Source organism: Anopheles merus, chromosome 2R, assembly GCF_017562075.2.
Source record: "Anopheles merus strain MAF chromosome 2R, AmerM5.1, whole genome shotgun sequence".
Lineage (NCBI taxonomy): Eukaryota > Metazoa > Arthropoda > Insecta > Diptera > Culicidae > Anopheles > Anopheles merus.
The window spans coordinates 59,872,993-59,886,329 of NC_054082.1; positions in this window are offsets into that span (position 1 = coordinate 59,872,993).

Below are 13,337 nucleotides of genomic sequence, written 5' to 3' on the forward strand. Positions count from 1 at the left end.
ATCTTCCTTGTCACCTTTTTTAAATATGGGGACAATCCATGAACTCTTCCAAATAGAGGGGAATTCTCCTTGTTGCAGTGAAAAATTAAAAAAATTGGTTAAGATCGGCGCAATGGACTCACAGCTTCGGCTGAGAATGATAGAAGGAATACCATCTGGGCCAGGACTAGCTTTGGGCTTGACTGCTTTGAGCACATTTAGAACAGATTATTGCGATATATTAGTTAAATTAAGGTCGATGACATCATTAGGAGTATTAATTAAAGCGTTGGTGATAACATTGTCGTCAGCAGTTGAGATTGTGTATGCCTCCTCGAATCTACACGCAAATATATCACAAATATCTGAAGCAGTTGAACCAGGTAGGTCTTTGTGGTAAATCGATTTAGGTGTCACATTTGTATTATTGTGTTTCTTACGAAAACTCCAGAGAGCTTTGGGCCTTTTGATGAAATTCTTCTCCAACCGAGACAAGTAGCCACCGTAGCGTATTTTATTGTAACTACGGTACAAGCGAGTTGTTTCATTTAATATGCTTTTGTTAACAGGTGATCGGTACTTCGTTTTTTTTTAATGCAGCTTCCTTAGCTCTTTTGTGTTTTTTTAGGTGGCGGTCAGACCAAGCAGGGCCGCTCTTTGGTGTGATAATTGGTACACACGAATCAAACGAGGATAAAAGAAAGCGTATAAATATCGATAAAGCTTCATCAACAGAATTAAACTGGCTAATTCTGAACTGGCTATTAAAATTGGTTATGAGCTCATCAAGCCGAGTAAAATTGGTTTTATAAAAATTCATCCTAGGTCTACTTGCCTGAGTCAGTGTAGGATTAGGCATTGTGCTTGGAATTCGAACCGTTAAATCTACGGCTGGATGATACAGGTCCGGAGAGACTAGTGGTGTTGGGCAGGGGTGCAAATCGATGCAGTAAGTTGCGGCAATCAAATTTGCGAATACTAAGTCGAGCTGCCAATTAAGCGAGTTTTTGATACAGCTTATTTGATAAAGATCGCTAGCGTTAATTTCATCCAAAAACCGGGATCTGACCGAAGATGATGAATTTGCCACATAGTGCGCGAACGATGATGAGTGACCAAATGTGTGTTGTGATAGTGACTACGATACTGCCGAAAAATTAAAATCTCCAAACAAAAATATAAGATCATTAGTTTTTGCATGGTTTACTATTGCACTTACACTTTCAATCACAGATGTAAGAGTATCTGTGTCGTTAGCTCGATTAGGAGGAATGTAAACAATCCCGATGAATATCGTGCAAGATGATAGGCGAACGGTAACCCACACTTGCTCAAGTGAGTTACGAGGTAGAGTGAGTTCACGGGTGTTCAATAAGGATGAGCATGCGATCAGTGCGCCACCACCACGAGTATGCATACTATTAGACAAGCTACGATCACATCTATACACCGAATAGCCCGGGTCAAACAGTAGCGATGATAGAATTGAATTGTCAAGCCAGGTTTCGGTGAGTATTATTATCTGATATTTAGCGTCAAATGTGTTCAATCCGAATTCTGTGAGTTTGGTACGTAGTCCTCTAACATTTTGGTAGTGAAAATGTATATCACATGGTTTCAAAGCAGTGTCAGTCGGTTTGGCATGTGAAATGTTTTTAATATCGCGAACTGAAAACATTCTCAAGTGAGTTGCTGTGTTAGTGCGTGCGTGGTCATTACATGTGAAGTGTTAGTGTGCGAATAGCGACTGGCTGATGCTTCTTGTGTGCGTAAGCTTCATGAGCTGTGTTCGTGATGAACGTCATTGTTTTGAGCCGTACGATCAGCTGGGATAGGTGAATGCTCCATATCGTGCTCTATTGGTTGTACATTACTAGGTGATGAACTATTTGGCTTTTCATTGATGGTTTGCTCTGCCGGTTTCGGAATATTATCAATTGGCACTGCATTGATGCTTTGAAGTGGGGTTTCATGTGCATTCATCGGTGTGAGACAAGCCAAAGGATAGGATGAGGCTGGACGGTTATCACGTAGTATAAATTCACGTACACGTAGATTAGAAGGCCAAACCGAAGACGATAACGCAGATTCACGAAGATGAGCCGGGATGCGAACCTTAAACGACATCGGTGTCGAAATTTTTGCCCATCAAGCTAAATGCAATGACGTCGGTTGTGGCCAGCCTTCGTTTCACAGATTCCACGATTTGTTCACAGGAAGTGCCAGGAGCAATGTTAGCTAAATGAAGCCACATTTTGGGTACAAAGCGGTTTTGAACGGTTGGAAGGTTTGGAGAATCGTTATCCGTGCCATAAATAGATTCCGAGCCACTTCTAGAATAGGCTAGAAGTGATGTTATTTGTGATGTTAATATTGTTGTGCTCAGCAAGTGACGGTACGGCTATGTTGTTGTTGATATTGTTATTTTTTATGTTTGTTGTTCTTTTGTCGACAAGCGAGAAAACAGGGTAAGTGTTTGTAGCACTGACCAACTCGGAGAATAATCTCTTGGCTGGTAAAACTCTGCGCAATTTGGCAGGAGGGTGACTGCTCAGTGGTGTTCTCTTCTGCGATTCATTAAGCTGCGATAGACCAGTACGAATTTCTTTTGCTAGAGGTTCAAAGAGGCCTGCCAACCCACTTGTGGGGTTGGCTTTCAGTGACTTATTGATTTCCCCCCATAGTAGGATAGTCAGTCCTACGTATGGCGGCACGGTCTATTTGGGGCTTGAACCCATGACGGGCATGTTGTTAAGTCGTACGAGTTGACGACTGTACCATGAGACCGGCGGAACTGAATTACTTTCTATTAACGGAAGGGTTGGATGGTATTGGTCTGCAAGCTCAGAAAACCGAATCTGATTTGTATGAACCATTCTCACATTGCCCTGTAAATTAATCAAATAAGTGTTTGGGCTTATTTTCTCTAATACCACCGCTGGTATCCATCTAACATATTCTTCCATATGGTTTCTATAGAATACCTTATCTCCGTGGCTGTATGTATGCGTGGGACTTACTTGTTTAGGTATGCAATTCGTTTTGGGAAGTATAGTTACGCATCTTTTATCATTTTGTATAGATAGCTTAACCGGGTTGCTCGTATTTAATAATGTGCGTGGCACATAACTGAATAATAATGAAGAAGGAGTTTTACCAGTAGATGTAGATGGAGTATTGCGATAATTGAATAGTATTTTGTTAATTTTTTCTGAAGTGGTATTTGTTTCAATCGCTCGTCAATCAGATACTTCTTCAACATTTTTTTAATTGTCTGAACTCCCCTCTCCGCTAATCCATTTGACTGGGGGTGATAAGGAGGAGATTTCAACACCTTTATATTATTTGCCTTACAGGCTTCTATAAAACCTGAGGAGTTGAAGGGTGGACCATTGTCCGAACACACTTCATTTGGGAACCCAAAATACGTATAGATTTCATCTAAACGCTCCAATACACTCTCGGTACACGTTTTACGTAATGATTTAACATCTATAAATATTGAATAAGCATCCACTACTATCAAAAAAGTATTTCGGTCAAAATAGAATAAATCCAAATGAATGCGTTCAAAGGCATGTGTAGCTGAAGGCCAACTTGATGTAACTGTCTCTTTTGGTACCCTTTGAGTTTTTTGACAAATAGGGCAAGATTTAAGTGTATTTAGTACATCTTTGTCAAAACCTTTCTACCAAAAATATGATCGACCGATCATTTTCATTCTTATAACCCCATCATGATTTTCATGCAATTTTTGTAACACTCGACTTTGTAGTGACTTTGGCACTACTACCCGATCTTCAAAATAGAGACAATTATTTTCGACCTCAAAATTCTGTACCATTTTTTAATACGGTTTCATTTCTTCTACTACTTCTTTTGGCCAACCATTTATAGTCCAATTAATAATGTTACTGATAACAGCATCCTTGTGCTGCTCTTCCTCTATTTCTTCCACACCAATAAATTGTTGCAGGTTATTATCTGCAACCGATATGTGCTCAATACGATTTTTGATTGGCAATGGTAGACGAGATAATGCATCGGCATGACTAATACCTTTACCTGGCCTATGTACCACGTTGTAGGAATAATTCGACAAAATTACTGCCCATCTGTGCAATCTAGAAATTGCGACAGCGGACGATCCCTTGTGTGGGTTAAAAATTTGCCTCAGCGAAGAACTGTCCGTAACGAGAGTAAAACTCGTACCATACAAATACTTATGAATTTTTTTTTACGCCGAACACAACCGCTAAAGCTTCTTTATGTATTTGCCCGTAGTTAATTTGCGCGCTTGTTAGTGTTGATGAGGCAAAGTACACAGGCTTCTCTACTTGATCCACTATGTGCGATAACACGGCACCTACCCCATACGGACTGGCATCCGTTGTTAGTATAAGTGGCTTTTTTAGATCGTAGGGTTCCAACACATCGTTAGAAACCAAGAGCTCCTTACATTTTTTAAACGCTGTCTCGCACTCGTTGGACCATGTGAATTTGCTATCTCTCTTTAGCAAATTATATAACGGATGTAACTCCGATGACAAATTCGGCAAAAATCTGTGGTAGTAGTTTAACAGACCTAAAAATGACTGTAACTGACCAATATCTTTAGGTGCTGGAGCAAGACAGATTGCTTCCACTTTACCTTTACATGGACGTATTCCCTCGCTTGTTAGCATGAACCCGAGGTGTTCGATTTCTGTTTGGAAAAATCGCGATTTAGCCCAATTAATTTGAACTTTATATTTATTTAATTTAAACAACACCTGGAATAAATTTTCTTTGCATTCACTTATGGTACTTCCACCAATTAGAATATCATCTAAATAAGGAATAGCTTTTGTCCCGAGTAGTATTTGATCTATTATAGATTGAAATACAGACGGCGCTGAACTTATACCAAAAGGCATTCTTGTGTATTTGAACAATCCTCGATGGGTATTTACGGTACATAACTCTTGCGCTGAGTTGGACAAACGTACCTGTAGGTAAGCCCCGGTTAAATCGATTTTGCAAAAATAAATAAAATTCGACAAATTGGCTAGTATGTCATCAATAGCCGGCAACGGATAATGTTCCGTGGAAATAAATCGATTCAATGTAGCTTTCCCATCTAAACAAATTCGAATTGTTCCATCTTTTTTTGGTGTTATTACTATAGGACTAGCCCATGTGGACGTACGTACTGGGACTAAGATTCCGCTTTCCACCATGCTATCTATTTTCTTTTCTACTTTTTCACGAAATTTGAACGGTACAGTGTATGGTTTATGAAATATGGGTACAGCATCTTGCTGTACTGTAGCATCTTGATGTAAGGATTATATCCGCTGTAAACCCTTCAATTGCCTGACTGGCATCCCCCGTAATTACGTATGGGTATTTGTGTTGAATTTCAGACTTAAAATTGTGTTGAATAGCATCAATAGACGAAAAATTGAGACTTACCAGTTTTCTCCATTCTGGCATGATTATATCTAAACTTGAGCGACCGAGGAGTGGTGTAAGCACCTTATTTTTTTCTGGTTCTAGAACAAAAATATTTAGCCAAACGAAATTGCCATACCTGTTCCTCACTTGTACTAGTAGCTCTCCTTTCGGACGAATAGTTTGCCCTGACACCGTTTGAAACACCTTTGTCGTCTTCCGCAACTGCACGTGAGAGAGTTTCTCCTCGTACGTCTCTCTCGATATCACCGATTCGCACGCGCCGGTGTCTACCTCGAAACACACCATCACACCTTCAATTTGCAGCTCCATTGTCGCTGGTATATCTGTGCGCGTTGAACTCGCACCGCTGGCACTGCAAATCGTACCGGTGAACTTCACGTTCTGGCACGTTGTTGGTTTCGATGTATCGTCAGCATCTTTCAACTGGTTCAGGTTCATCTGCTCCGTAGCGTCCACGAGCTCAGCCACTCGATTTTTTTTGTTTTTTGACCGACACAACGATGACACATGACCAACCTTTCCGCATGCGTAACACGTCCATTGTTTGGCAGGACAAGATTCTGGGTTGTGAGCCCTACCACATCGAAAACAGTTTTTGTCGCGTTCCGATGAAGGCTTAGATCCCGCATGCGTTGTCCCTTTTCTATTCTGTTTAGCTGGCATTTTCTCTGACGGCTTCCAAGCTGTGCGTGGCTTTAGCGTTGCCAGTTTTGATGCTCCCTGCATCTCTTTACACTCGTGCTCCGCCGCTTCCCAGCTTCTGCCAATCTCACACGCTTTTTCGAAGGTGAGACCTTCTTCGGTAAGGAGTTTAGTGCGCAACCCGGAGTTATGCACCCCTGCTACGAATTGATCGCGTAGCGCTTGTTGCAAAAACGTTCCAAAATCACAAGATTGTGAGGACGCTTTTAGTTCGATAATAAACTCTGTTATTGTTTGACCTATCGCTTGTTCGCATTTGCGATACTTGTATCGCTCTGCCACCACGTTAACTTTTGGGGCTAAGTGCTGTTTCAACAGTTTGATCAGGTCCTTATACGATTTAGAACACGGATCATCTGGCGAACATATTCGTGATGCCATGGAATATAATGATGGACCCGCCATTGTAACCAGCATTGGCACTTTTTTACCTTCTTCTACGTCGTTTACGATGAAGAACTGCTTCAGGCGATTTTCATATTCGTCGAAATTTTCACCAACGACGAACGGTTCCATGTGGCCAAACATTGACATTGCCATTTTTATATGCCCTAAGCCTGACGTTGACGGCTTTGGCTCTTCCCCGTCGGGCATCCTAAGTTGCCTCTGCACACTAACACAACACTACACCGCACTAATCTCAGACACGAGATCGACTGACTGACCGACTGATAACGATTTGATCCGACGTTGATCAAAACGCACGACTGATTAGAGAGAGGTTTCACAAGTTTACCTTATATCCTCGTCGCCAAAACTGTGTTGTGTTTAAATGTGTTTCTTCGACGTACTGTCGGGGAATGAATCTCGAGATGAGGATTGAGCCCCTTTTATACTAATTCTAACAATAGCCAAAAACAGTCTGCACTCACATTACTATTCTAACTTATACTAATATAGTTCATATCGTATTAGTAGTAGTTCACTAAATAACAGTATGTATAATACGTTGTGGGCAAGCTCACTACACAACTTCTTTACTTAGAGAAAACTGATTGTTTGTTAAAATAACCGAAATACGGAAAATAAATCAAGGAGCTATACGTAAACACGTCTGACTATGCCGATTTGACAGCTGGACTTTTCAAACCGTCATGGGTTCAAGTCCCGAATAGACCGTGCCCCCATACGTAGGACTGACTAACCTGCTATGGTAACAATAAGTCACTGAAAGCCAAGCTCACTTCACTAGTGGGTACAGGCAGGCCTTGACCGACATCGGTTGTTTTGCCAAAGAAGAAGATAAGAAGATCCTCGAAGATGGCATGTAGCATGTGTTTTAGTTTTTGTTTGCTGGCGGCTTCTCAAAGTCGGACTCATATTTTCCTATATATTTTCGCCAATTTTCTCACTTAGAGGCTTTCTGTAAAATTTTGAAACCATATATACCACTCAGAATACCACTTTCTTCACTTATTTTTTGAGAGTACTCTTGACTTCTGAAAAAATCAGGCCGATATCTTAACACTTTCTTATGCGTGATATTCTACAACGGATGGCAATCAATCAAAGTTTTTTTTAACAGAATATGATTTTCATTTTAAATTGCTTATCGGTTACTTACTACAATACCTGGGAATGAGAATGATCAGAGGATTGGATATCCATCAGCATTTTACACGAAGAGCTTAAAGTGTAATACGATGTGAACCTTTATTTCCACTTTTTATTTACGCGACGAGACACACTATAAGACGAGCCAAATCTAGTGATGGGTCAAGTAGCACAGTGCTACCACGCACGCATAGCACATCAATATGTGCGAGCACACTTGCTCACTAAACAAAATTGTGGTACCTTTTTTGTGCAATCACACAATTTTGTGGAACCGCACGATTTTGTGCAACACCACATAAGTTTTTACGGCGGCTAATAACGCCTTTACGATGCCCGATTGGCTAGGTAAACCCTGTAATCTTCTTCTATGTATAAAAAAATCTAGTGTCACGGTGTTTGTGGCGAGCAACCTCCGAAACGGCTAGATCATTTTCAACGAAACTTTGCGCACACCTTATGGTGGTATGAGAATAGGTTTTAAGACATAAAAATCGTTCAAATATTACACTAAAATTAATTTAATCATGATTTTCTAATTCCCATACAAAGAGCAGGATTGTTGTTGTGTTGTATGCAGCACTTTGACACTTAGTGTAAGGTGGCTGGCGGTGTACACTCGATGATCGGATCCTGAGATCCCCTATCGACGACGGGCACGATACAAATATCCCAAGTAAAAAAGTAATAATGGAATATTTTAGTTTTTTTTCTGAGTAACTCAGTATGTCGGGCCAGCTAGTGATATTATATAAGATTAAAACTAATAAGAGGGGTGGTCCCGTGGTACAGTCGTAAACTCGAACGACTCAATAACATGCCCGTCATGGGTTCAAGCCTACAACCGTCTCCCCGTAGCATGGACTGACTATACGGCTGCGTGATAATGGATAAACTCTCGAAAGCCTCTATGAGCCGGCAAGACCGCATATGACGTTACGCCAAATAGAAGAAGAAAAAGATTAAAACTTACAATAACAGCAGTAACAAGATCTTTAATGTCATCGATTCGATGGAACTGATTTCATTTGGCCAAAGTGAATAAAATTTTGTATTTTATATTCAAAATCATAATATTTTAACAATTTTAAACATCAGAAGAAAACAATAACGGGTTATAAGAAAACTGTGCGTAGTATTCTGTTAATATGCAGCACATTTTTCGTACGTAGCCCAACAATTAAGCTCAATTAAAAAAGGATATCACAAAAACTGTCGGCAGAACCAAACCGACGTAGCACGAGAATATAGAACCGCACATTCAATGTGGTAACACACTTACTACAGTTGCGCAAAACTGTGCGCACACAAAATTGTGCTCTAGGTCAAAACTGTGCTCTGCCACAAAATTGTGCTCTGCCACTATATTGTGGTCTATCACAAAATGGTGCTCTACCACAAAATTGTGCTCTACCGCAAAATTTCTTGCGCACAAAATTGCGTCATAACACAAAATAGTGCGCGCACAAAATTGTGCTCTAGCACAGAATAGTGCGCGCACAAAATTGTGCGGTACCACAAAATTGTGCTGTTGCACAAAATCGTGTGGTTGCTCACGGTCTCGCGCCTTCGTCTTCCAGTCCGTTATCCCGGCCTTAATGGCGGATGCCTCCACGCCATCTTGCCACCTCAATTTGGGCCTAACACGCCTCCTCTGTCCTTGTGGACGGCCTAAAAAGACTTTACGGGCTGGGTCGTCCGTTTCCATGCGTACAACATGGCCACCGGAGCCTGGCGAGCTTGATACGCTGTACGACAGTGAGGTCGCCGTACATCTCGTATAGCTCGTCATTATAGCGGCTCCTCCATTGTCCTTCCACACATACGGGTCCAATTATCCTTCTGAGCATCTTCCTCTCGAACGCGGCTAAGAGGGTTTCGTCAGATTTGGACAGTGTCCATGTCTCAGAGGCGTATGTGAGTACTGGTACTATATAGGTACTATATAGTCCCAGCTTCGTCCGTCGCGACAGGTTCTTTGAGGTGAACTGCTTTTTCAGGCTGTAGAATGACCGGTTGGCAGCCAGCATCCTTGCGCGCAACTCAGCTTCCATGCTATTGTCGTTGCTGACCTTTGACCTAAGATAGGTGAATTCTGGGACGACTTCAAAAGTACGTTTACCTATCTGTACATCACGCCTACGTAGATTCTGATTATTTATTGGTAGGCCCGCTGATGTTGCCACCATCAGTTTATTCTTTGCCTCGTTTATCTGCATTCCTAGGATCTCTGCCGCCTGCTCGATCCCTTGGTAGGCTTCTGCTACATAGGAGAGCCGCAAACCAATGATGTCTATATCATCAGCGTATGCCAGGATCTGGGTTGACTTATAGAAGATGGTTCCCGTAGTCTCCACCCTCGAGTCGCGGATGGCCCTCTCTAGCGCCAAGTTGAATAGGAGACAGGCAAGCCCGTCCCCCTGGCGCAGACCTTTGGTGGTAGCAAAAGGTCCTGAGAGTTTTCCATCACCTGGCATGTGACGTTGGTCATAGTCATTCTAACTAGCCTTATCAGTTTGGCCGGGATTCCAAAAGAGCTCATAGCGTCGTACAGTTTTACCCTGGCTATGCTATTGTATGCGGCTTTGAAGACTATGAAGAGATGGTATGTGTCGTGTCTGTATTCAGCCATCTTCTCCAAGATCTGCCGTATGGTGAAGATCTGATCAGTGGTTGATTTTCCGTTTTGGAATCCTCTTTGATAGCTTCCAACTATCTCTTCGACGTGCGGGACAAGGCGATCCTGAAGGATCAGGGAGAATATTTTATAGGCGGTATTCAACACCGTAATACCCCTATAGTTGTTGCAGTCCAACCTACCTCCCTTCTTGTATACGGGGTAGATGATGCCGAGATTCCAATCACAAGGCATCGATTCGCTATCCCACACCTCAGTAACAATTTGATGAATCTCGTTTCCTAGTCGTGCATCTCCATTCTTGACCAGTTCAGCTGAAATTCTGTCAGTTCCGGGTGCCTTGTTATTTTTCAGCCGACGGATAGCCTTTCGTGTTTCTTCTATGCTAGGTGGCATTAGCATGACACATTCTGCTAGTGGCGCTTCTAGCTGTTCGTTTAGCTGGTCGTTGAGTAATTCATCAAAGTACTGAGCCCACCGCGAGAGGACCTCTGGCTGGTTACTAACCAGATCTCCATCCTTGTTGCGACAGCAGGTAACCTTAGGTACAACGTTGTTTCGGTGACCTGCTATCGCTTGGTAAAACTTTCGTGTCGGTCCGTACGCCTCTCTGGTTTGCTCGAGTTCCCGCATGTTTTGCTTTTCCAAAGCGTGCTTCTTGGAGCGGTGAACTCTTTTCTCTTCGCGTCTGAGCCGTGAATATTCCTCTGCGCATGCCCGCGTTCTATGCCGTTGCTGCATTGCTCGGTATGCAGTATTCTTACGTTCGGTCACTTGTCTGCATTCATCGTCGAACCAGCCAGATTTGGTGTTGCCACGACGTGGTGGGAGTATATTTCTTGCACAGTTTATTATTTTTGTTTTTAGAGCGTTCCACCTCTCGCTCGTAGTTTCATATCTGTTTTCTGGTAGTAGAGACTCGTCTAAAGCGGCTTTGAATTCCTGTTGGACAGTAATGTCCCTTAGAGAGTCCGTGTTGAGCCGAGGCTGCGTGTTTTCTCCGCCCCCATTGGTGCGGGGGCGGGCGATTCTACAACGTATCACTAAGCCAACCAAGTAGTGATCGGAATCGATATTGGCTTTTCGATAAGTTCTGACGTTTAACAGGCTCGACTGTCGTCGGCGGCTTATTAACACGTGGTCGATCTGGTTGAAGGATTCGCCATCCGGGTGCGCCCACGTCATTTTGTGGATGTCCCTCCGCGCAAATTTGGTACTTCCTACAACCAGATTGTTCGCTGCGGCGAACTGGACCAATCTACTACCATTATCGTTACTGTGCTCATGCAGACTGTGACAGCCAGTGTATTGGTGGTACATTGGCTCCCTACCGACTTTTGCGTTGAAGTCCCCCAGGATGATTTTGAGGTCATGCCTGAAGCACGCATCTATAGTTCTAGCGAGGCGGCCGTAAAAAAGGTCCTTCTCCTCTTCCTCTTTATCTTCGGTAGGGGCGTGAACGTTTATGAGGCTTATATTAAAAAATTTGCCTCGCATGCGCAGGGTGCATAGCCTATCGTTTATAGCCTTGAAATCTATGATTACGGATTTCAGCCGGGGACCTACGGCGAAACCCGTTCCGAGCACGTAGTGGCGGTCGTGGCAGCTGTAGTAAATATCGTAGCATTGCTTACCACGCCTGTTGTGCACACCGTTCCCTAGCCACCGAATCTCTTGTAGAGCTACGAGGTCCATGCTCAATGTGGCTAGGGCGTCATCAAGTTGTTTCAAGGCTCCGGCTTTGCTAAGAGTGCGTACGTTCCATGAGCCCATTTTAATCGTTGTCCGGGGGCATTGCGTTGGGTCGGTATCGTTAAGTCCGTTTCGTATCCTTCTCATGCTTTCTGTAGTCAGTTGTTCCATGGGACTGGGTGACTGGCCCTGCGCCCACGTGGCCGTTTTATTTAGCGTCGGATTGCCCCCCCGACGTTCAGGCACTCAGTTTCACGGGATACCCACCCTCCTCCTGGTTCGCCATATGCCACCATCCGCCCAAGGGGTTGGATCTAGCCCGTGTACCCAAGCTAGGATATATGAAGGCACATGTTACCACTCTGCACGACGAGGACGTGTCGGAATAGGAGTTGGATGGGAGAGCCTATGTTATCCCTCGGAGGGCTTCGGATCCCATCCCATTACAGAGCAGTCCTCTTACATTTTGATATAAAAATAACAAATTGTCAGTATTATTTAAGGAGGCAACCCCTGCAGGAATGACATGACCGTCGTGCGTTTGTGTTAGTGTAGGATCTGTACTGTAGCAATAGTGCTGCTGATGTTGCGTAGTGTTGGGTTCACGATCGTTAAGTAGCCTGCACGAGATGCCGTTACTACAGACTGCTTCAGTGGTGGTAAAGTTGTTTGTTGTTGGAGGAACAATCATCAGGTGAGTGCGTAAATTATCAACAAAAGTTGTTTCGGCGTTATTTGGCTCATATGCGGTGTACAGCTGATTAGCGAGCGTGCGAGTGTGCGTGATGTGTGTGAATTGTTTATCGGTGTTGATAATTAGTGGGTTTGCGGTGTGGGTGAAGTGCGTGGAGTGTGTGCTGAAAGTATTGTGTGATCCAACAGCTGTGGTGATCGAATATCCTGCGCTGTAGATAGGGTTGTAGGTGTTGAAAGTCTCATTGGCGGTAGACGAAAATTTGCACCTGGTTGTTGAGCTCGGTAGTCGACAAATTCACGCACCGATAGACCAAGCGGCCAAGTATCGGGGGAAAGAGCCCTTTCATGTTGAGTAAGAGGCACTAACACCTTAAAGGATAGAAATGAGAGTGTTGCTGTGTTTGTGCCTTGTCGTATAAGGCAATATGCAGTGACATCCTCAATGGACAAAGAATGTTTGACCATTTGCACTATTTGGTCACTGGATGTATCTGGATCGAGCCGGGAAATATACAATGCGCACTTTTGCACCGTAGACTGAGCGGGGACTATTTTGATCGGAAATGTAGTTGTATCTTTATTTGTGCCTGTTATCATGGGTGTAGCTCGATTTTTGCGA